Source organism: Amyelois transitella, chromosome W, assembly GCF_032362555.1.
Source record: "Amyelois transitella isolate CPQ chromosome W, ilAmyTran1.1, whole genome shotgun sequence".
NCBI classification, from domain to species: Eukaryota; Metazoa; Arthropoda; class Insecta; order Lepidoptera; family Pyralidae; genus Amyelois; species Amyelois transitella.
In genome coordinates this window covers 7,405,907-7,431,503 of record NC_083536.1, presented here as the reverse complement: position 1 = coordinate 7,431,503, position 25,597 = coordinate 7,405,907, and positions in this window count along the sequence as shown.

The window sequence follows — 25,597 nt, the reverse complement described above, 5'->3', positions numbered from 1 at the left end:
ATGTATAATATATCGCACCTTCGGTAGAACAAGGGCATAATTGCAGTTTTTGCTATTTTACAGGAGAGCTATTTTAAGATATTTATTGCATTCAGTGAGGTCTTGCTCTGTTAATATTGCTCGAAAGTTTTTCTTCTTTGCATGATATAAACTATGTATATACTATATCCTTTTTAGGCGTATAGTTAACAAGAATTAAGAACTTTTAGTTTTTTTTCAATTAATTTTAATTTTAAGGAAGGGATACATTTGTGCCCTTGTTCTACCAAAATGTATATTATTTTGTAATTAGGACTAAATTTGAGCTTTAATTTAGGATGATTTTCGAATAAAAATACCTTGTTTTTCCGTATAAACTTTTTATTTTCTTATAAAGTAAAAAAAATGTAGTAACTTTCACGAAATATAATACTTAAACTATCATTATAGTCTTACTAATCAGTCGTCAATAATCTCACGTTTGTGTCTCTTTGGAATCACAATGAAAATAGAATTATAGAAGATAACAAAAATAACAGTGACATTATTTTTAACAAGATTCACTGTTATGCAAATGAAATTCTTTAGAATCACACTTCAAAAAATATTAATTAAAAAATATAAAAATATCTTTATAACAATTATTTTTTTCTTACTAACGAATCAGTTCTAGCTCTCTCTCCTTTTCTTAAAAAAGGTTGTTAAAATATTGTTCATAGAACTTAGGAACTATATTTGAGGATATCAATTGACGAATGTCTTCTTTTTTTCTGTGAGGAATTGGTAACTTTTCCTTATAGAGCTGGTTTAGTGTGACATCTTTCACACTTTTTTTATTACCGATACGACCTGTTCGAATTCTCGCTGCTGTCCAATCGTCGGTTTTGTAGCTGCACTTAAATTGGTATATCTCTGAATCTTTCATAAATTTGATCGCTTTCGTATCCAATATTTTAAAAGTATTTCCTTGAACATCCTTGTTTACATTCAAACTAATATCTTCAGATAACAGCTTCATATCAATGAAAGAATCAAAATTCATTTCTTTAACGGTAAATTGAACACCCTTTTTCTTAGCATTTTTAATAAGACTGATGTATTCTGCTGGAGTGTATATAGGTCCAGCCTTTTTAGCTCGCTTAACGTCTTTTTCTATTACAGAATGGACGGCATCAGCTTTATTCTGGGTATGACCCCTAATAAGGAATTTGTGTGTTATTGACTTTATAGGCAATGTGTTGACAGCATAATAATACATTCCAAAAACGAATCTGAAACAAGTAGAAATAATTATTTACATTATAAGTACATTACCTACCTATATTGTTCAGTATGAATTATAACAACAATCACTCCTATTTATCTAAATCTACTGTAAATTAATTGTATTATAAAAGGCAACAAACTTACTTATTTTTTTGCTGCCCGCAGCAATTATCCGAATAAAATATTATGTCTTTATCTGGTTGTTTGTTAGAAAGATCCTCCAAAAACTTGTAAAGGCATGTTCCTATTTAATTGGCGCCGCGTTTGCCAAGACCCTCGTGCCAGAAAAAGCAAATTGTGGTATCGTCTTTTATATTGGATACCTAAAACAAAATATACATTAGGTACATTCGAACATAAATTGATTAATTTTAACACTATAATTAACTAATTAGAAAATGAGTCCTCACCGTCAAATTGTAACAATTTAACTTGGACTTATAAAAGAAAGCTGATGACTGGCCAATTGGACAAGGTAAGACTGCCTGTAGATCGAAAATGGCAATTATATTATTAGAATCACTATTTTTGCATTGTTCTGTGTCGTGTTTTAGTTCTAATCTGCTTAAACTTTTCTCTTCTAGGTGTTTTTTGTATTTTTCCATCAGTGGTTCCTTATCGTTAGAGTTTTTGTACGCCTCACATTCATCGCACTGATCTTTTCGGGGAATAAACAAACCGAGATTGAAATCAGTATTAAAAATTCGATAGTAGGCATCATAATTTGCAAATTCCTTTCCAGCGGTTTCTTGAATCTTTTTGTAATCACGATGAAGCTCCGCTATAGTTAAACTTCCATCTATATATTCCCTGGTTGTATTAGCCCTTAAGTAGTGACTTTCTGTTCTAGGAATGGAATTTATATGATTTCGGACCGATTTCACGACTTCATCGCTTAAATTACAATGGTTATTATGCTTTCCGCGATTATCGGCAGGACTCATTATAAACAAGGCTTGATCAGATATTTTGTCAATTACATTCCGCAATGTTTTTTCAGTGCCGTGTGGTTCCCGGCACCAATACAGAAAAGAATAGGACCACTTCATCTCTTTCCCATGGATGTCGTAAAAGGCGACTAAGGGATAGGCTTACAAACTTGGGATTCTTTTTTAGGCGATGGGCTAGCAACCTGTCATCAGTTGAATCTCAATTCTATCGTTAAGCCAAATAGCTGAACGTGGCCATTCAGTCTTTTCAAGACTGTTGGCTCTGTCTACCCCGCAAGGGATATAGACGTGACGGTATGTATGTATGTATGTAATGTTTTTTCACCAATACATAAAGTATTCAGCAAAAAAGTCTTACAAATCCTGATTTCCTCACCATTTATCAGAAAATGATAGGTTGAGTTCGGTTTTCTCGGTGGTTTAAATGTGTTATTTGCTGTGATCTTGACTCTTCGGGTTGTAGGATTTTGTTTTTTAATACATGATGCAAGAAAATCTCTTTGCCTTTGGTGTGTTCCTAATTCCCAGTAGGATTTAAAAATCACACTCCTCGTTTCAAAAGAAACTTTAGTAGAACAAGACAGACGACACGAAGTTTTGCATGGAGGGCGCATGGATTTCGCTGGTGCGATCTTGCCTCTTTTGGTCGTGTATTCTTGGCCACTATTTTTTAAACGTTTTGAAACAGCTTGTTTCCATTGCTGTGTATTTTTTTTGTTGCTCAATGTGATCTTCACTCGTATCCACAAGGGGTCCTGGGTCGTTATAAACTTCAACACTTTCCGTATTACCATCAGCCTCATCAATATTACCCCTATTATCAGTGTCAGAAGAACTCGACGAACTAGATGAGCTGCTGCTGTTGGAACTAGACGGGCTACTGCTGGAACTTGAAGAACTGGACGAGGTGCTACGTTTGGGAGATCTAGTTTTAAATATACTCTTATGTTTCACAGTTCGTGGCGGTTTATAATCTGATCCTTCAGATGGTGAAAAATCTCCACTCTTTGAGGAGTTAAGCTCACTTGCAACCTCTAAAAAGGTGATGAAAGAATAATATCTCAGTTACTTTACACATGAAATAATCCAGATATTTGTATAGCAGTTTTATTATCTTACCTGTAGTATTTACCGCAGGAGAAATTTCTGTTCCAAAATTGTTATTTTCCATTTTTTCAACATCAGAATTCTCGAAATCTAGAAGAGGTGACGGTAATGATTCAATAGGTGTATCCGTTGTTTCTGAAATGATGCCTTCCATTGATTTAACAGGACCCTGGTTTTTTATATTCATATCTATCCATGTTTCAACCATGTTATTAGCTGTAAAAAAATATATATTTACTAGCTGTGCCCGCGACTTCGTCCGCGTGGAATAGTTATTTTGGGCATCATATTTAGTTTTGCAAACATCCTCCTCGGCTTTATCAATTATAGCTGCTAATTATTATGCGACTTGGCGACGACTTGGCCCACATCATTACCCGCGACCGAACGGAGACCGTAAATATGCGTTTAGTGTGAGAGGTTGTGCGTTTGTGTGTTTGTTTGTGCAAACCAATGTAAGCATATATCTCCAAAACTACTTGTCCGATTTTAATAAATAAAAGGTCAGGCGGTCACGCGTATTAGAAAGAACGCTGGTTCGCCGTATTAAATGTTTCGCTGCAAATTGCTTATAACGACTATATCTCAAAACCTATTCGTCTGATTTATATACTGTAAATGGCAATTTTAGTCTACATGAAAAGCCGAAAGTAATAAACATATTTATTTGGATAAGGATTAATACTGAATTAAAGAAAATTGGTTTCAAAATAACTCATGTTTATAATGAAAAAATAATCTTAAAAAATGAACATAAAAGTGGTTATTGTAAGTAAACCTTAAGAGATAGATATATGCTCTCGCGGACTTTTTTGTGGCAAAAAATGAGTACTTCACATCTTTAGTACATTATTTTACTATATCTTTGTTGGTTTGCACAGCGTTCGCGTGGAAAGCTCGCAGATGGCCGACTCATTCAACTTTCACCTGCATTGTTGACGTTTCCCGTAGGAATGAATAAAATGTACCCTATAGCCTTCCTCGATAAATGGACTATCTAACAGTGAAAGAATTATTCAAATCGGTTCAGTAGTTTCTGAGATTAGCGCGTTTAAACAAACAAACAAACAAACAAATAAACAAACAAAAACTCTTCAGCTTTATAATATTAGTATAGATATAAAAAACTTAAGTAACATACCAATATGAATTAAGAAATAGCAACAATATACTTACACATTGACGAGTTTTCGATTGAATTTGCTGCTCTGTTAGAGCCCACATCTCCTTCGCGACAAGATCTATTAGAATTTGTGTCAGTTTCTTTGATTTGCAAATTATTTTCGTCATTAAGCATCATTAAAAATTTTTTACTACGAGATCCCATTTTAAATTCTGAAAATTTTATTAAAATTTAAATCATACAAAGAAACTATTCATATCACAATTCACAAATAATGCATACCTACTAGTCGTAAATACATAAAAATACCAATACTAATAAATAAACAGAAAATTTATCACAAAATTTTTATTAAAAAATAATACAAATTTATTTCATTAACTTAAATAACAAACATTAATATTAAATCAAGTCAATTTGGAATGACAAAAACGTAATTGTCTTTAAGTCTAGCAAAATAGCATTGCAATTGGAATGACAAAAACACATTTACTTTTAAGACCAAGGAATAAAACAAATCTTGAACGGACAAGGGCATAACTGTCTGAACGACTTTGTCCTTCCAATTTTAAAATTATAAATTAGGCATAAGTGTAATAGATGTGGCATTGTCGCTCCAGAAACCAAAAAATTAAAAGGGCATATTTACCTTTACGACGTTAGCGGTCCAAGTGACGACTGCCTCTCTCCCCGCCGACGGCGCAACTGACCAATGAGACTATGTCCAGCCAAGAGAGCAGTAAAAAGGCACCAATAAGACAAAGTCACTATAGCCTAGCGGATTTTTAAAGGAAATAAATGACTGTCTTTGTTCCTCCAGTTCAAATAGCATTTTTAAGGCATTTCTGTATACTTAACTCATTTTTGCAATTTTTGACAATTGTGCCCTTGTTCTACCGAAGGTGCGATATGTTAGCCACTTTTCATTGAAGTCGCGGTGTTGTTTTTGTTTCTTTGGCAAAGGTTCCTCACGCATCGTACTACTACTATCGCAATCATTGTTAATATCTCTCCTCTCCTCTTGCCTTGAAGTCGACGACTTAGAAGAAATCCAGAATTTGTCCATTTGCTTAGCTTAGACTGAGTGTATATTTTTAGTAGATTAAGTTAAAACCATGCCAAAACCAACACCAAAGTCATGAAAAGAAATCAAACAAATAAAATGAATAAATCAACCACGTTATTAGTATGAAAGTAAGATACCTGATGCAATACGTGTAAATAATTTCTGTCAACGTATTCACGTTTGCGATGAACCTCAAATTCGACTCGGAAGCGTTTTTCTCTTTAAGAGACAAGAAGAACGTTAAAGAACGAACAAAGAAAGATATTGTCAACATTAAGGTTTACTTTTTATTTTTATCATCATTGGTACAGAATTAGAATTAATTGAAATATTGGTATTTTCTCAGAAATTATCACTCAAGAAAATTAAAATCAAACATAGTGTTATGCGTATAATGTAACGCTATAATTTTTACTCAGTACATTACATACATATACACATTTTGTTAAGTAACTGGGTCGGTGGGTGTATAAGACAAAAATTCATCCACATTTTGTGGATAAAACTTTAGATGAGGTAACACTACTATAATACCTAATGTCATATCCAGTTGCCAATATAATTTAAAAAAATAAAAAAACTAATGTCATAATTTTTTGCGGGATTGTGCATTTTACAACAATTTACAAATTTTAAAAAACATGTAGATGTATCGAAGATTACATTTATCACTAATCTGTGAAAACATGAAGCCTTTTGGTTTAATTCACTGACCGCTATTAAAGGTTTAATCCGCTCAGTGGTTTAATCTCAGTAACTTCTTTTACGTATATTAATAACTGACTTGTACCTACTTACTATTTTATTGTCTAACTAAAACCAAGTTTAAAAAAACAAAGCATTCATGGTGTGTAATAGGTACCTACCTACGGCAGTTGTCCCACCGACGGCGAGGGAACGACTAACTATCGGCGATTTTCTCGCTCAAAAAGCGTACAAATAGATATACATTCCGTGTAAACAAAAGAGATGCATATACAAATAGTTGATCGCTGACCGTTCACATAGCCGGCGAGGACTCGTTTCACTAGTTTGTCGCTAAGCGACCAGAGCTATGAAAGATAACATTCGCTTAGCGATACTCGCTCGGCGATTAGAACTCACGTCGAGAGAGCAACCAGCGGTCATTTCCCTACAGTTCGGATATGAAAGTGCACGTGTTTTTATTTATTATGAATATAGAACAATCATTAGAATTATCATTGTTAAGTTCAGACGACGATGATGATGTATTATACCATAGGATTTGTGTAGTGGCAGCGGCAATTATCGAAAAACGAAAGAAAAAAAAGAAAAGAACAATATGGATGAATAATATTAATTATTTGAGAAAAGAATACAGTGAGTTCAGACTATTCTACGAATTAACAAATGAAGACTTTCGCATATATTTTAGAATGTCAAGAGAAGAGTTCGAACATTTGCATAGTTTAATAGAATGTGACATTAAAAAAGATAATACAAATTATAGAGAAGCCATTAGTACAAGAGAGCGTCTCGTCATTACATTAAGGTAAAACTTAATCTAATCTAAATAAATCCAAGCCATCACTTGGAGTGATTTCAACGGCAGGCATTGATTCTTGGATCTCTTCGTTTCGGCTACGAGTAGTATTTTCTCCAATCCTTGGAGTGATTTCAACGGCAGGCATTGAATCTTGGGTCTCTTCGTTTCGGCTACGAGTAGTATTTTCTCTAATTTGCTGCAAACCAGAGCCACTGGGTTCAGGTGAGTAAGCAGAAGCGTGTCCAGTAGAATAATTTGTCTGATTTGTAGAAGGGCGTGAGTTGTAAGCATAATCGTTTGAGTAGTAACCGGAATATGAATAGTTTCTATTGGCAATATTTTCTTCAGCATCCATTACCAATAAAAACAACTTTCTTTTTATTGATCTTTGATAAAACTCCGGCATCTGCTTTGTACTATGGTACATTGAATCAAAAAAAACTTTCAAGGGATCACCTGATGCAAGTACTTCTTTACGTAACTCATCCCTCTGCGCCGTTCGTTTTTCTCGATTATCTTCCATTGTTTTTAAAAAAATTAAAATATTATCTTCGTCATTATGAATTGTTTCATCCATCTTCCTTTTTGGAGCTCTTATAGAATCTGCTGAGTCTCTACTAACATCTGTATCAGCCGTTGCCTCCAAACTTGTCGAAATATCAGAATGTGGTGCTGGTGCATTTGTATCTCGTTCCGTATTTGTCATATACATATGGAAGCAAAAATTCCATGTGACTCATGTACTTCCAGGGTTTTATGTTTTTCTGTGCTTGTCCACTTTTTGTCTTGTTGATTCTTTTTAATTTTTCACGGTGCGTGTCTCGCAAATTTTTCCATTTTAACTTTGCCAGTTACACTGTAAATAAAACATATAATTATAACAGATCCTATTAAAAGTAATTTCATGTTATGAACTAATTTTATTAGATATTTTTATTTATTTTCAGATATCTAATAACCGGAATAACATATACAGCACTGTCAAAAAGCTATAGAATAGGGCGATCTACGCTCTCCGAAATAATACCAGTAGTATGTGAATGTATATGGACCAAGTTGCAGCCGAAAGTGATGAAGCTCCCTACTGATTCTGATTGGAAAGTTATAGCGAAAGACTTTTATGATTTGTGGAATTTTAATAATTGCCTTGGTGCAATTGATGGCAAGCACGTGACCATTTTTTCGCCAAATAAATCAGGATCACAGTATTATAACTACAAAAAATCATTTTCGATTGTACTGTTGGCAAATGCTGATGCTCATGGCAGATTTATAATGATCGATGTTGGGTCAATGGGCAGGCACAGTGACAGCGGAATATTCACAGATAGTTATTTCTATAATGAGTTGCAAAACAATGGACTAAGATTACCCGCAGATGAACCCTTGTATGAAGGAGGTTTGCCTCTGCCTTATGTTTTTATTGGTGACTGTGCATTTCCGTTGATGAGACACTTATTAAAGCCTTACCCTTATCATGAAACGTTGGACAATGACCAGTTAATATTTAATTATAGACTGAGCAGAGCACGCCGAATGGTAGAAAGTGCGTTTGGTAAGTTAGTACACAAATGGCGTATCTTTTTTAGGCCATTAGATGTTAAAATAAGTACCGCCAAAAAAATTGTGAAGGCTGCGTGCGTTCTACATAATTATGTATTACATAATAAAATCGAAATCGGCCCTTCACAGTCACAGTCAGTCAGTTCACTGCCAAGAAATTACTTCGAGGTATCGGAACAAAACTCAGCTGATGTTGAAGTCGGCTTTATCGTGAGAGAATATTTCATGGAATATTTTAATTCCATTGGAACTGTTTCGTGGCAAAATAATCGTGTGCAAAATGTATTAGACTTTGATCGAATAAGACATAACCTAGAATAAACTCAGCAAAATGAATACAGTCGGACAAGGATCTTTTGGCGCTTGGGTGATATTGACAGGAGGGTGCTGTACGCATTGAAATCCATCACAATGGTGCCATTTTGCTTGTATTTTACAAAATGGCGTCGTTATTTCCATACATACATACATACATACATACATATGGTCACGTCTATATCCCTTGCGAGGTAGACAGAGCCAACAGTCTTAAAAAGGCTGAATGGCCACGTTCAGCTATTTGGCTTAATGATAGAATTGAGATTCAAATAGTGACAGGTTGCTAACCCAACGCCTAAAAAAGAATCCCAAGTTTGTAAGCCTATCCCTTAGTCGCCTTTTACGACATCCATGGAAAAGAGCTGGGGTGGTCCTATTCTTTTTTGTGTTGGTGCCGGGAACCACACGGCACCAACACAAAAAACCCACCACGCGCCAAAAGATCCTTGTCGGACTGTACCTATTGATGTAAGTATGTGTGTTGTGTAAGATAGAATTTAAATAAAAAACTTACCACTCTCTATGTTTGTTTTCTTTAAAATTTCTTTCCAAGCTGCGTCTTTCACATCTAATTGTTTATATGAAGGCAGTTTTGTGTCCCAAAGACATGGATAATTTCGGACACATTCAATAAAAATCTCATCCATTTTCTGGGAAACTTTTTTCGTAAGAAACACGTGTATCGCATGTGCAGGTTAGTGCAGGACTGTACGCTTGGCCGCCGCGAGCGAGTGATGTGAGTAATCGCTTGCCTCACTCGCACACTCGTTTATAGCCGAGCTACAGAACTATCGGAACTACGCTCTCGCTCCCCGCGGCTCGCCAACTCGTTCTATATTCTAGCTTTACTCGCTACTCGTTCATCGTTGCTGGTGGGACAACTGCCTACTTTATTAGTCTAATTAAAATTCATCGTTAATTTATTAGTCCATAACCATAAAAAAGTATAATTATAGATAAAATACAAAGTGAAGCACACAGTAGGTACACAAAACATGCACTGCAATCGTAGATACACTTACCAAGCTTTCAGTAAATGTCCAGTAGGAAATTATGTCTTATTGTAATTATTAATTATCAATCAAATCACAAAATACAAACTTTAGGTTATCTTTCGATGACAATTTAAGTGGCGGCGCGGGGCGGCCGGCAAACAAACAACAACGAATGAATGAATCTGACCGAAGATCCGATCTGATCCGTCTGGTCAAGCGAAAGCGAGTGAGCGAGATAGAAGTGGTGTAAGTGTGAAAGAGGAAAAGTACAACGTGTTGTTCCAATGCTAACGAAGCTTACCAACATGAAAAATTCTAAAACGAGCGTTTGGTTTCACGTTGCTTTTATTAAAAAAAATTCGAAGTGAATTCTACAAATTCGGAAAAATCACCTAAAAGTAACCTTTTCATTAGTGTAACCTCAAAGTAACCAATGCAGTTCAAAAATCACCTTAAAGGTTACAAAAGTAACCTTCTGGCAAGACTGATTCATGTTCACACTCGCTGTTTTATGTTTATCAATGATCACAAATCACAGACTCAACTCACTTATTACGTTTATAAACAGAAACAATCAAAGTAATTAAAGAAAACAAAAGAATACTCTGTACTTTCAAGTAATGCGTAAACTAAACACTGCGTAAAGCGCTCAACCGGCATGGCATGACTTTGTTTGGACAATGTGACGGGGTAACGCAACTCGGTGCAGGGAGTGCGAAAGCAAAGTTCGTGCGCATGTTTACTAAAGGTGCCTACGATAGGTAGATGATGGCTCAAATCGCAACACGTTACTATTCAATGGCGTTAAGTAACAACTGGCGCGCAGATAAAATTGATTTATGTAGAAATTTCATCTAAAAGAACTTCAGCATAATACCCTGCTAATAAGTTTTGGTTTATAGGACACTGTGCCCGCGATTTTGTTAACATGTTTAGATTACGCTATTACACTTCTAGCCAAAAAGTACTTTAAGCTCAAAATATTTAATTTATTATGAAATAGATTGACTTAAAGGACAATTATTTTAATTGTTAAAAAATCCGTGGGTCGTGTGTCCTTTAAGTAAATAATTAATAATTAAAATATGGTTATTTGTGTTTAAAATATAATCACAATTTACGTGATGTCCTTTAAGCATTGAACACATTAAAATCGAAACGTTCAATTTGTTTGTTATGTCGACCTTTAATGCAAAAAATGAAAAAAAAACGCAAATTTTACTTGTCTAATATCTCTCTCATTTTTTGACTTAGAGAAAAGTTAATAATACCAATCGACAGGTAGTTGCGCTCTGTCCGCACTGTCCGCTGTACCGAGCGCCATGAAATTAGACCGCTCCGCGCAAAAAATTTGCATAAAAATCGCTCTTGATAAAATTAACAAAGTGTCATACATCGTTGGATTCGCGCTGAAGTGAATAAACTAATAGTGAAAATTATTTTAAAATCGGACATAAGACAAGCGAGATATACCGAAACAAAGTTGCGGGCTAGACGCCTTCTCGCGCTTCACCGCCCCAAAGTTGCGTTTGACATCGGTAACCTTGTGAACTAGAACTGTGCAAGTGAGGGTGGGGACAGTGACTTTGTCTGTGCGAAGTCCCAAAATTCTTGAATCAAGAACGCCGACGTAGCTGGACCCATTAGCTGAGCTCCGAAACACCGGCTTTGATTCCCGGCCGATTGCTCGGTCGCCCGCTGCACGAAATAGCTGAAACTGGAACGCAAACAGGGCTGATCGGTGGGAAAAAGGGTGGTGTAAGTACTGGTGTCCTACTGTGTCGGCAGACCGGTTACGGACGTCGGGAAGAGAGGGAAGCGAGGAGACCGGACGTTGGAGCGTGATTTTCGGTGGTTCAGTGGGTTGGGTCGAGGAGCTGTATGTGCTGACCGGCGACGGACCTGCTCGGGGTGACACCACCCCAAAATCAGCAAGTTTGGGATACGGGATCGGCACCTAGAACGAAAAGAGCTGTCAGCCAATCGGCGATTTTCCCCCAATTGCCGCTCAACCCTTAGAGACTACGTGTGGGAAGCACCGAAATCCAGTGTAACGGTCGAAAACGAGCACAAACATACCCGGAACACCAACCTTGGATACCCCGTCAGCTGGCAGCGGAGGTTTTTCTTCCCGAAATCGGCGAGCGCCAACTTCGGGGAAGCAAAATTGGACCTAGACTAAGAAAATTTTACATAAAAAAATGTGTGCATTGAAGGACTGATTACCTCCCTGTCGCTCACAAAAATCTGGAACAGATTGGGTCAGTAAATTCTAAGATACGAATAATTTTCTACTCAAACTCCCAAAGCATATCGTAGGTACATTACGTAATAATAAATACAAATCTGACTTTTTAAATTGGGCCTCTTTCAAAATTAAAACTGTATCATTCTGTTATTGTGCGTAGAAAAATCGATCCCAATTTGTTTCCAGATTCGAAAACCCCTTCTAACATCCCCTAATTAGCAAATAAAAAATTAAAAACCATAGGTACCCAATTCTGAGCCTTAGCACTGAATCATTTAAGAAATCTTTCCATTATCATCATCCAACAGTCTGGAGTGAACCACCCCTATAATTCACCCTTTTAAAAGGAGAAACCAATGTAAATTATAGGTGGTAAAATAGAAAACAAAGAAAAAACCGGCTTTTTTAGTATTAACTACTTATCGAATTGAACAAATTTCATTGAGCATAGAAAGAGTAACATTACATCTAAGTTATTCCAAAATATAAAAACTGGGCGGTCCATAGATCCTAAGAAAATCGTCAAATAGTCCATAGTAATAATAGGCCTAGACCGCAAAAACAAGTTGGCAGCGCGTGAGTGTGGTGGGATCGACAGGCGGCCACCGACCCATTACGTGTCGCGGTGCGCAACAGCCGTAACTCGAGATAGCCTACACAATGCTTACGGCCCACATATTGAAATTGCTAAACTGACCTTGTACCTGCTAAATAAGTTCCTTATTATTTTCACCACTACATAACACACACTCCCTGAGCATATAAACCAGAAATTCAAATAATTACACATGCAACACACAATCCAAAAATTTAATACATATAAAGCATACATGATTAAACCTAGCGAATAGAAACATACATATATATATACAGCCCTTAAACATATAAAAATAAATATCAGTATTTAATAAAGATGAATAAAAGTTTTAAAATAATGAAAACAAAAACAATACCATAGTCAAAAAACCTAATAAATAAAAGTTCATATCTTTGGCTGAAATAAAACATAAACATAAATATAAATTCCTACTTGTAAAATAACCACTATATAGGTACATACATAATCCATATAAAATATTCAACTTTCCTAATACTTGCATTAACAAAATATTAGATAGACACCCAAAGTAAGAGAAATAGTACCATACATCTGGCTCGAGCTTGGCACAGGAACCTCGTAATTAATTGTAGTTTAATTTGAACTTAAATCAAAATTTCAGTACACTCTGTACATAAATCTTTTTAAAATTGGCAATCCATAATATATATATATATATATATATATATTTCTTTTTTCAATATTAAATCTCATAAATATATAAATCTCCCGTGAACAATGTATTCTCCCGTCCACATTCTATTCTAAGTATAATTTAATATTGTGAAGTTGACGTTGTTGAAGAAAATGCTGCAGTGCAGTTTGTTACCGCTTCTTCTGCACTGACGCCTTGGAAGCGGCAGTAAACTTAGTTTTTAAGTAATTTATTTGACGTCAACCAAGTTGTTAAACCATACGACAATTATTAAGCGATATAATAGTATTCTATAATAATGAATAAAAAATTTTGAATTTTGAATTTTTTGAATTTAGCAATTCAGTGTCTATCAAGTAGTGTGTGTGGTTCCCGGCACCAATACAAAAAAGAATAGGACCACTCCATCTCTTTCCCGTGGATGTCGTAAAAGGCGACTAAGGGATAGGCTAACAAACTTGGGATTCTTTTTAGGCGAGGGGCTAGCAACCTGTCACTATTGGAATCTCGATTCTATCATTAAGCCAAATAGCTGAATGTGGCCATTCAGTCTTTTCAAGACTGTTGGCTCTGTCTACCCCGCAAGGGATATGGACGTGACCATATGTATGTATGTATGTATGTGTCTATCAAACCCATACGTAGTGGGTCGGGTGCGGCCGTCGACCGCACCGCAGGTCACGCCTCCTTGGGACGTCACACGGCATTGAACGAGCCCATTGTTCTCTCGGCTCGCCGTGGAATGTCAAGGTCGCGATCGAAGTGTGTTGTTTTGTTTTGTTGTGTTGCGTGAGCTCATTGCGGGGTAGACAGAGCCTAACAAATTGAATGAGAAATTCGACGCAAACTTTATTGTATTGTATTGACATATCGTACCACTACTATATTAATTAGGTAGGTATATATAAGATAAAAACAAGAACATAAACACAATTAATCGATGTTTGACTGAAGAAAATATTGTATAGGATTACATCTATTGAACTAATTCGATTGAGTTCGAACAGTATATTGTTGTTGTTGTATATTGTTATAATTCGAAAAATCTATCATTGAAAATTACTTAGCATAATTATTATTATTTTACGCGTTCATACATTGCAGCTCCCATATACAGGGCTGCAACTAGTAGTGACGCTGGTCGACATTCACCAGCTTTTATATTTACTCTTTACTTTTTACTTTTTACAATTTATATATAACTTTTACAAATTTACTTTAAAACATTACAATGATACGAACACCAATGTCGGTAACTTTTAGATCACTGACCCGCCAGGAGGCATTTCAAAAATCGCCTACACAATTGAGCAGTCGGAGCAGCTCCCCGTCGGACTCCCCCGTCCGACCACCCTCGGAGGAAGAATGGGCAACCCCTAGGACACGGAGCAGGTACATACAATGTTACCCAAAGACGCCGCTCCTGAAGGAAGAGTACAGGCGTAAAATCCTGACGGACGAGGACAAAAACACGCTGTGTGAAACCATCAGGGACATCCTCGACGAAGTGAAGGCAGACGTCGAATCCGCACAGCGGCTAAAGAGAACAACAAAAGACATTGTCATAAAAAAGATCAGAGAGGCCGACGACCTGGTGTGCGACCTGGCTGCTTGCCAGGAATTCAAGAATCTAACACCGGGACAGCGACCCAGCGTAAGGACGCAGACCTCCCCTCCCCCTCCCCCTTCTCCTCCCCCTGCCCCTCAACAGGAAAACAAAATAGGAGATATTGAAAATTACCTAAAGATGCTGGTTGACCGGATTGAGGAAAACTCCAGGACCTTACAGGAACTTAAAGGGTCGATTAACCAGCGGACAGAAGAAAGAATGAGTACAAGTATGCAGGCTCCAACCTATTCTCAGGTTGTTGCTAAAGTGAAGGAACCACCCATCACCTTACACTCCGTGATTGTTAATGACAAGGAGGGAGTGGAGACAGGTGATGAGGTGCTGGACCAGATAAGAAAAGCGACAGAAGATGGCAATAAATGGATAAAGATTGAAAGGGTTAGAAAAACGAGAGACCGTAAGGTAATAATAAGTTGCAAAACAAAAGAGCTTAGGGAGAAATTGAAAAATAAAATAAATAACTTGCCCACACTTCAAGTAAGGGATATAGAAAATAAGAATCCCCTCCTTATACTAAAAAATGTGCTTAAAAATAACAAAAACGAACAAATCATAGAAAAACTGGAACAACAAAATTGCAATTTGTTCAAGCACATTAAGGAGGAGAACAAACAAATTGAAATCAAATTCAGGAAAAAAGCAAGAAATCTCTTACTTGAACATGTGGTTATGAGTGTCTTTTCAAAGGCGTGGAAAGCAGTGGTCGGGGCCGGCTCAGTGCGCATCGACATGCAGCGGATCCAGGCGGAGGATTATTCTCCGCTGGTCCAATGCTCGATGTGCCTGGGCTACGGCCATGGCAGGCGCCACTGTAGGGAGAAGGCGGAGAGGTGCAGTCATTGTGGGGGAGAGCACCAGCGGTCAGTATGTAAAGGCTGGATGGCGGGAGCCGTCCCATCGTGCCTGAACTGCCGGGCAGACAGAAGTGCGGTGAGTTATGACCACAATGCTTTCAGCTATGCCTGTCAGGTCAGGCAAAGGTGCGAGGCTCTCGCCAGATCCAGAATTGCATATGCGTAAACATGGGTTCTGTGATTTCCCCGGGCGTGTAGCGGCACCCAAATTGCCAAGTTAATGAATAACTGCATTAAACGAAGCAATTATGTATGGTATGCTGCGGTACGTGCGTGGAGACCAAGTACGGAATTAAGTTTGCGCAGATAAGGGAGCATATGTGGCTCCGAATCAGATGATAATAATTATCAGCTGGAACGGAGGCACGCTAAATTGTATGCAATTAAAAATTTAACTTTTGAACAAAGTATAACGACTTTGGTGTTGTAAGTTATAAGCTAGGTATAAGTTAAATATGATAATAATTTCATGTATGAAAATATGACTCAAATATTAATAATAGACCAGATTTAAATTTAAGTTTTAATTATATTTATTTATATTATTCATATGTAGGACGTAACTATTAGTGAAAAATCGAAGCAAATACTTGACGAAGTACCACGGATTATTAATGAATCATTATGCTAAGTATCAATCGTGTTTACACGAATCCAATTGATTAATAAAAGTTACTAACCAGTTTATATTAGTGAATATAGGAAATGAAAAGAAGTTATGTAATTGATTTAAAGTAAAGTAAAAGCCAGTTTATATTAGTGAATACAGGAAATGAGAAATGTTGTAGAAATGGGAAGAAGTGATGCAATTGAATTAAAGTAAAGAAAATTAACTCAAATTGGCATATAAGATAAATGATAAGCCACATAAGGACAATTAGACGAATAATGTACACTAAAATAGTTGTAAAAAGCAACAAATGGGAAGCAAACTATGTTAGTATTAAGTTTAGCATTAGTTTGTCATATACCTAGTAAATAACCATGTTTGAAAATGACTTTGTCAAATTTACAAAGTGAAACTGGCAATAAACTCCCCCTGGGTGCGGTGTAACATCCAGGGGAAAACTTAAAAAAAAGAAAATACCAATCGACAGCGCTTAAACTGTACTATAAAACCGCATCAAAAAGTGATTTTAGCCAATTTGTCCTTTAAGCCCTTTGACATTTGCACCATCGATAAGCTTGTGGGTGCTTAACTTACATTATCGCATATATATGTACTAAATATATAAATAACATACATACTTACATACATACACACATATATATATTATTTTATTTACCCTCACAAAATTTCCATTCAGACATCTTATATACAGACAGACAGAACCTTAATTCGCATAATACACAAGCGTCGCCGCGGCAAACTCGTTGTACGCAGCGAGGAATGTAAGTTACCATACATCCCTATAACTATATATAGGGCGCGGCCAGGCTGCGCGTGAGTCCGCTAACGCTCGGTCATAAACCAGTCGTGATTTCGCAGTGCGACGCGGAGCCCGCGTCTCTCGTTGCTTTACCGCGCACAGTAAATCGCTACGCTTATGCACGCGTATTTCAAATCTCGTATTCATCTTGAGCTCTGTACTTATTTTTCTCTATCACGCTTTCTTCTCTGTACTTACCTGGACTTTGTGCTTTCTCTGTATCTCCGCTTGTACTCGAATATATCGGCTTACGCGGACGCATCATTTTTTATTTCACTACCTCCTTCAGTGGTGACCCCTAAGAAGAATTCGAAGATTCATGATGAGCAGCGCTGAATATGATGCAGCAGTTGGAAGTGAAGGTGAAAGCGATGCCACCGTGAACAAAAAGCCTCGCTCTCGTCACGTTAAGGCGGAAGGTACATCAACGCCACACCCAGCCACGTTTACTACGGTGAAGATACCCCCATTTTGGCCTGAGAAACTAATTTATATATGTGTGTATGTATATAAGTATGTATGTTATTTATATATTTAGTACATATATATGCGATAATGTAAGTTAAGCACCCACAAGCTGTTGGTTTTTGAAAAACCTAGTTTTGTTTTAAACTTTGATAGGGTCATTTCACTGGTTTTCGTCCATTTAGCGGAGTTGCCAGCTTTGATACGCGAAAATAATATGACGTTGTATCCAAATTTAAATAACTAAAATTTATTTTTATAGCTTATTTATGGTCTATTTTAGATTTTAATTACGAGCCAGTCACTTATAATTACCACTTTTACTAAAAAAAATATTAATTGCAAAACAGTGGATTTTACTGGTTTTCGTCCACAAATTTTGGTTTTCGCCCATATGTTATCTAGTTTTCGTCCAGTGTGAGAATTAGGAATGCAAGTGCATTATTAAATGAAAAAACCACATATAATCATCAGTTTAATCAACCAAATTATATATGTATATCTAATACATAATAATATTTATTTAGTAGCATTTTAATTTACAGAGTACGTAATTGTTCTATGAGCAATAATTAACTAATTGCAACAAATACTCTTTTTATTTATTACTCGTAATGATTTAACTTTTCCTCATATTTTCTTAATAATTTCAAAACAAATGTAAATCTTACAATAGCCATAACGAAACAATACAAAAAATAAAAGCCTTAACAAAAAAAGCTTTAGTCCTTATAATCAAATATCATTAATCAACAATGCGAACTTTCTGGCAGCCATATATAATTTTGTGATAATTATAATCCTTAATCTACTGAGATCAATCAGTCTTAATTGTTTTATGAGTAGTAATTAAAATATTAAATTAACAAAATCTTTTTTGGCTTTAATGATTTCAGTTATGTGTCATATTTTTCTTATATGATTTCAATTCAATCAACTATTTATTATAATAGATTTTACGAAAGAAAATCGTACAAAACATGGCCAATAAACCCTATTATAAATATTATATTTCTTATAATCAAACATACTAAATAACAATGAAGGTAGGCCATAATATTTTTGTGATAACTATTATTCTAAATCTATAAAATCTGTCATATAAAAAAATAGTCATTAAAATTATTACAACATTAAAAATTGTTATAAAAAACCTTCAAAACTTAACTAACGGTAAGATTAAATATTTGGTATCTTTAATCACAACGATTGCATTTGTATGGTTCATCTTTAACATTTAAGTACGTTAGCCCTCTAAATCTTGTGCACTTAAGGTGGTACCACCGAGGACAGACATCACATCCAATGTTTTTTTCTTCATCTTCGTCTACATCGGAAATTAGGTCATCATCGCATTCTGAACATGATATTTTGCTTGATGCAGCTGTTGGAGCAACTTTATTTTCTTTATAAACTCGGCGACGCTGAGTTCTAGGTTGGTATTCCATATCTTCAGAGTTCCCACGTCTATTTTTTACTTTTGATTTTAACTTCAATTTGAAGTTACTTTCTTTTAACATTTTTGCTTGTTCTTGTTTTTCATTGCGGTCCAATTTTCTTTTCTTGGTTTGTTCTTGTTTCATATTTTTAATTTTTTCACGCATTTCATAATGCTCTCTCCAAGCTGCTGATGAAATAGCGGCAGGAGTTTTATTAGTAGTGGTTTTTTTCTTTTTCTCAATCTGTGCTGGTAAATATAAGTGGCGCTCAAACGGATCTTTTACGGTGAACTCAGTAATTTTTTGTGCGTGTACATCACTAATGTTGGAAAATGTTGAAATTTGATTTTCCATTATATTCGGCGTGGGGCTTCTCTCAAGAAGTTTCAATGAATTAGGAGTATCGTGCGGTTTTTGGATGAGATTTTCTTCTAATGAGCTTGCAAACGGAATTTCGGATTGAGTCCCCTCTTTTATTGGGATTGGAGTAAAGGATACCAAAGGTAATGAAATTAAATCGTCTGTTGTTTTCGTGTAGGAAAGATTTTCCGGTGCAGCCAACGTGATAGAAGATATCGCCTCTTTTTCAATGTCAACAGTTGAGATGCCAATATTCGATGGAATCAAGTGATCAGCGTTTAATTCGGTAATTTTTCCAGAAACTGCTGACGAAAGTGGGGATTTGTTATTTTCTTCTGTGGAAACGGCTTTGCTAGGCAAAGCATCTGCTGTTTTAGCCAAAGATAGCTTATCAGAAATATTTAATGACATCGGCGTTTTATCTGTGACATTCAAAGGCATTATTACTATATCATTAAACGAAACAACAGATCCAACCTCTAGGAAGCTATCAAATCCTGTCAAGTGTAACGATGACATAGATTTACAGTTCTCATTATTTTTTATTGGTTGTGGACCGATTTCAATCACATCACCAAGTTCTAGATTGTGCGAAATCGTTTGTATTTCCGAAGATTTGTTCAGTGACTTTGATACATCGATATTACCAGAGTTTGACATCAGTAAACTATCGGCAGAAACATGTTGTATTGTACTATTGGTGTAGTCTGATTCCGTGTCAACGTTAGTTTCCATAGGTAGTGTTTTTTTTAATGAGTTCAGTTCTTTTATTATAATTTTATAGTTAATTTTCTTATGTATTAGATTAGTTTTTATTTCTTTTATAACTTTTTTGGCTATGGCCACATCTGATCTATTAATTTCTTTGGCAGAAGCCTGCCTGGTGTTAATATTTACTAACGTATCCAGGACACATTTAGTATAATCAGGCGCATTTGGATCGAAAGGGTATAAGCCACATCGTTTAAACCCGTTCTTGATGCTTATTGGCAAATTTGTGTCTTGCAAAGTCTGTGCAAACAAAGTGCAAAAGTTCGTTTTAGTAACCGATGAATTAGTATTTTCTGGCTTTGCTAAAAAATTACGCACTGTATTCTTCCAGTTTGCTTTAAGAGGAGCAAATACACTTACATCAGCTGGCTGAAGAATATGTGTCGTGTTAGGCGGAAGAGCATATAATATTATTTGCATCTGTTCACATATTGTGCTGAGCATCAGAGACATGTGCGATTTGTGGCCATCTACAAACAACAGGACAGGTTTCTGGATATTATTGCGCTCGAGCCAGTTATTAAAATCGTTCGTAATATATTCAAAGAAAACATCTCCTCGCATCCATCCTGATTCAGACTTACCCAAGCACCAATCCGGTGGCATGCTTTCCACAACTGCCCGAGGTGGTCGTACATAGGGAAATACTACACAAGGTGGACAGACAGCTCCGTTGGCGTTAAAAGTTACTAGAACTGTTAAATTGTCCTTTTCGTTGCCTTGTTTTACTTGATAAAGGTTCCGGAAACCTTTGGGCCCCAGTACTTTGCCAGTTTTCGGGCAAAGGGAAAAACCATTCTCCATTGAATATGCTCTCAGGCCTGTTTAAAATATCCTTTTGGTCAATTTCTTCCAAATACTCTTCCAGACCTTTGAACCACTGTCTTATTGACTCTTCGGTGACTTGGGCTCTTGCTCTGTTGATTCCTTCTGCCGATCGGCTTGAAACTTCTGGATTCCTTTTCAAGAAATTAGAATACCACGTTTGTCCCGGACGGTCATTTTTAAATTTATTAGGTATCGAAGAATCTGTTATAATTTTTTGAACTGAGTTCAAGAGTTCCTGCTTGTTAATAGGAAAGCCGCTTTTAGATATGTTAATAATCCATTCAACCACCTTTTTTCGCCTTCGATTCCCACAGTACTTACAGTCTTCGATTCGTACAGGATCTGGCCCCCTTTTTTTCTTGTTGTCTGTCGTTTTACCATGAATTCTGTCCAGAAGTGTAGACTTCGGTATTTCATATTTTTTAGACACTTCTCTTACAGATCCCTTTTTTTCTCGTATTTCGGTTAATGCCTTTTTTAAGGTGTCTTCGGTGTAAAGGGCAGTCTTTTTTCTTCCTGTTTTGGTTTTGTCTGTTTGCATCTAAAAAGAAAGCTTTTTACAGCATAAAAGAGTAAAATAAAAGACCACACTCAGCTATTTTATATATGTATAAAAGAAAAGAACGAGCGTTTTTTACTAATCAATGCACAGCCTAAACCATAAAACCTAGAAACACGAAATTTAGGCAGTAGCTTTAGATTATTACGTAGTGCTCAGATTAGAAAGGAATTTTCGAAATTCGACTCCTAAAGGAGTGAAAATTGGGGGTAAAGTTTGTATGAAAAATATCTTAAATTATGTATTTTGTATACATGCTATGCAACGAAAATAACAAAACCCGTGTTTCAGGATTTCTTAAAATGTGATCTTTATAGTAGTTCAATGAGGGTGAAATTCTTTTACTTTATTAATTCTTATTATTTCTATAACGCGGGTGAAACCGCGAGGCTCGTTGTTCATATATATGGACGCAAAGTGGTATAAAAAACAGGTGTTTGTGTTTCCCGTCCTTCCTTAAAACTGTCTATGGACGCAAAGTGATAAAAAAATATAGCAATTTTTAGTTTCCGTCCACGCAATTTCAATATTTTATTATTCAAGCAACACTGAGAAAATAATGGACGCAAACTAAATATTTGGTTAAGTTGACCATAAAGATCATTTCTGGGCAAAACATTAAGTATTTCACAGGTCTGTTCAAGTAAAATGACTATTCCAAACATTCATCCCGGAATTTGCGTTTACGTCCACGTGGACGAAAACCAAGTCTTTAGCAAAATAAGCAATTCAGTATCGCGTCCACTCAATTATCAGGGTGTCCACAGCTAATGTTCAAAATAATTACCTGACTTTCCCTGACCATTTTTTTAAATTTCCAAATTTAGGCCGTGTTCAAACCAAACTGACTGTAACTCCTTTTATTTCCATACATATTCAGTTTTTCGTTTACATATAACCGACAATACGTTATTACATGTTCTTTAGTACACTGGGACTCATAGTAAGCCTGCTCACATTAAGCGGCTTACAGTTAGTTTGGTTTGAACACGGCCTAATCATTCAAGTAGGTATGTTTTATTTGTAAAGTAGTTTATAAGTTGAGTAAAACTGCATACAGGTAATATTTTAATTTCTTTTATTTTATATAGCAAATATATTGAGATCGGTATTTATCACTTAGGAACTCTTTCTTATTAACAATTTTATAACATAAGACATTGCATAAACTGCATAAGACTTAAAACAAAATCAACAGTTTCAGTAGTAAAATTATAATACTTAAACCAAAATCAACAGTTTCAGTAGTAAAATTATAAGACTTAAACCAAAATCAACAGTTTCAGTAGTAAAATTATAAGACTTAAACCAAAATCAACTGTTTCAGTAGTAAAATTATAAGACTTAAACCAAAATCAACAGTTTCTGTAGTAAAATTATAAGACTTAAACCAAAATCAACAGTTTCAGTAGTAAAATTATAAGACTTAAACCAAAATCAACAGTTTCTGTAGTAAAATTATAAGACTTAAACCAAAATCAACAGTTTCTGTATTAAATTATAAGACTTAAACCAAAATCAACAGTTTCAGTAGTAAAATTATAAGACTTAAACCAAAATTAACAGTTTCTGTAGTAAAATTATAAGACTTAAACCAAAATCAACAGTTTCAGTAGTAAAATTATAAGACTTAAACCAAAATCAACAGTTTCAGTACCTAGTAAAATTAAACTTCGAACTTAAATGAACAAAAAAATTCTAACCTCCACATATAATTATAAAACAAAATTAAATATCTGCTGATATAGGTAGGTACTAAATTATTATCAAGTTATAATTATTGCCAAGTTATGCCTAAATTAAATATTTTATGCTTAAAATGAGATCGATAAGTAGGAAGGTATCATTATTAATCACATATTCCTTTTCTTCATTTGTAAAGCCCTTTTTAACGTCTGTAATTCCACGAGTTCTTTTTCCTTCTGTAATTCCAATTTTTTCTTTTTCTCTTCTACTTCTCTTAGCTGTTCATCAATTTTCCTTTTTTCCTTGATTTTCTTTTGTTCATCTGACATTTTTTCTTTTTTTTTATCCAAGTTTTCCTGATATCTTCTTCGTTCGTTTCGTACTGAAGTGATCAAAGATTTTGTAACAGCGAAATTTTGAGGACCACCGATATTTTTCAAGGCGTCATATATAATTCTTTGCGATATAAGTGAATCTTCCAGTAAATTTTCCACCAAGAGAGATTTGTTAATAGAAAACCCGCCCTCCACACTCGCGTTTCCGTGGGAGAGGATGAAACAGATTTTCATAACGCTCCATATGTCTACGTATTGTTTATCACCTCCAATAAGTGAATGGTAGAACTCATCAACACCGATTTTATCATAATCAAAATCTTCAAATTTTTGGCTCCAGGTATTTTGTGCTTCGGAAATTAGTTTTTGATATTGCCTTTTGGCACTGTCAGCGACAAACCCTTTTATCTTGTCGGATTCGTGCAAAGTTTCCAACACGACATCCACACGCTTATTGGCCACTTCAGATTGATGCTTTATAATTTTCGGATCAAAGCATGTTAGACCCCTTACAAAACTCTTCTTGACAGGACTTTTCTCCAGCATCTTTTGAATACAAGCTGTAACAAATTTTCTAAAATCGTGTTTGAACAGAAGTTTGTCTTTATCTGTACATTTTGCATCCTTTAAAAGCCGCTTTGCTTCGAATCCAATTTGAATATTTTCAGTAGATACCAAATTTTCTGTTAGCTTTAAGTCTAGATTTAGAAAATCTTCGTTTAGTTTTGTGGGTTTCACGATCTTCATCATGAGAGATTTTAACAATTCCATCAGAGCTGTGTACAAAAACGGTGAAAGTGGTTTTTCGCTTTGGAATCGTCTTAAAAACGGTTCGCATTCGGATATAACTGACCTTGCAGCTACTAATTTGACTTTCAACAAAGGATCTTTCATAGTAGCACTTAACTTCTTCTTGTTGTGACTTTCTGGGACAGATGCGTTAGTAACGAAATTCAATACATTATCATAAACCTTTACAGCCCGATCTATGCAAGGGCCATTTTCAAGCCCACTTATCGATGTGAATTCTGTACTTCCAGTAATTGTAGTATATAAAGCTCGACGTGCTGGTGAATCTTTAAAATAATTGTACACTGTTCTTAAAAGTTCGTATATGTCCCAGTTAGTTTGCTTATGTCCAGTTTTAACAGCGCCATTTACGGTGTGTAGACCACAAACTCCGATGTCTATTAATGGAGTTTTCGATTGTTCTGTGGAGAGTTCTGCCTTTAGTTTTTGAATAAAGCTAAGGTTTACATTGGGCCCGTCCATTGAAACCTGCAATAACTTGTCACGGTCTAGATTTAACAACCCTTCTAGAAATCCATTCAATAGATGAATAGCAGTTGATTTTCCAAGAAAAATGCTAGTCCAATACCTTGTGTCGACTCTTGCGGTACTCTTGATCCAAAATCTAATGACCATATCCATTTGGCATTTCTGGGAGACTTTATTCAATGATTCGTCAAAGGAAATTACGTAAAATGAACAATCTTCAACTTCTTTCTGCAAACAGGATCTTAAATACGGTGCTATTCCGTGATTTATCACATATGAGGCTTTTGTTTTTCCCAATGTAAAATTAAAGGCAATTTTGCTGTCAGGAAACATCCTCTTCATTGCGGTGGTAGTTCTGTCACTAGAATTAAGCTCTAAAACTCTAAAGCCCATAGTATCTCTGCAGTTGTCACATCGTCGTCTTTGTACGTAAACGTTTTAATTTCTTCGGTTTTCGGTGGGTCAGGAACAGTTTTTGTATTTTGCGTCGTATTCATGTTATCGCTGGCAATTGTCGCTGTTGATGTTTCATCAGATTTTACCTTTTTCGCAAAGAATGAAATATTAGGTTGCATTTTCCTCAGTTC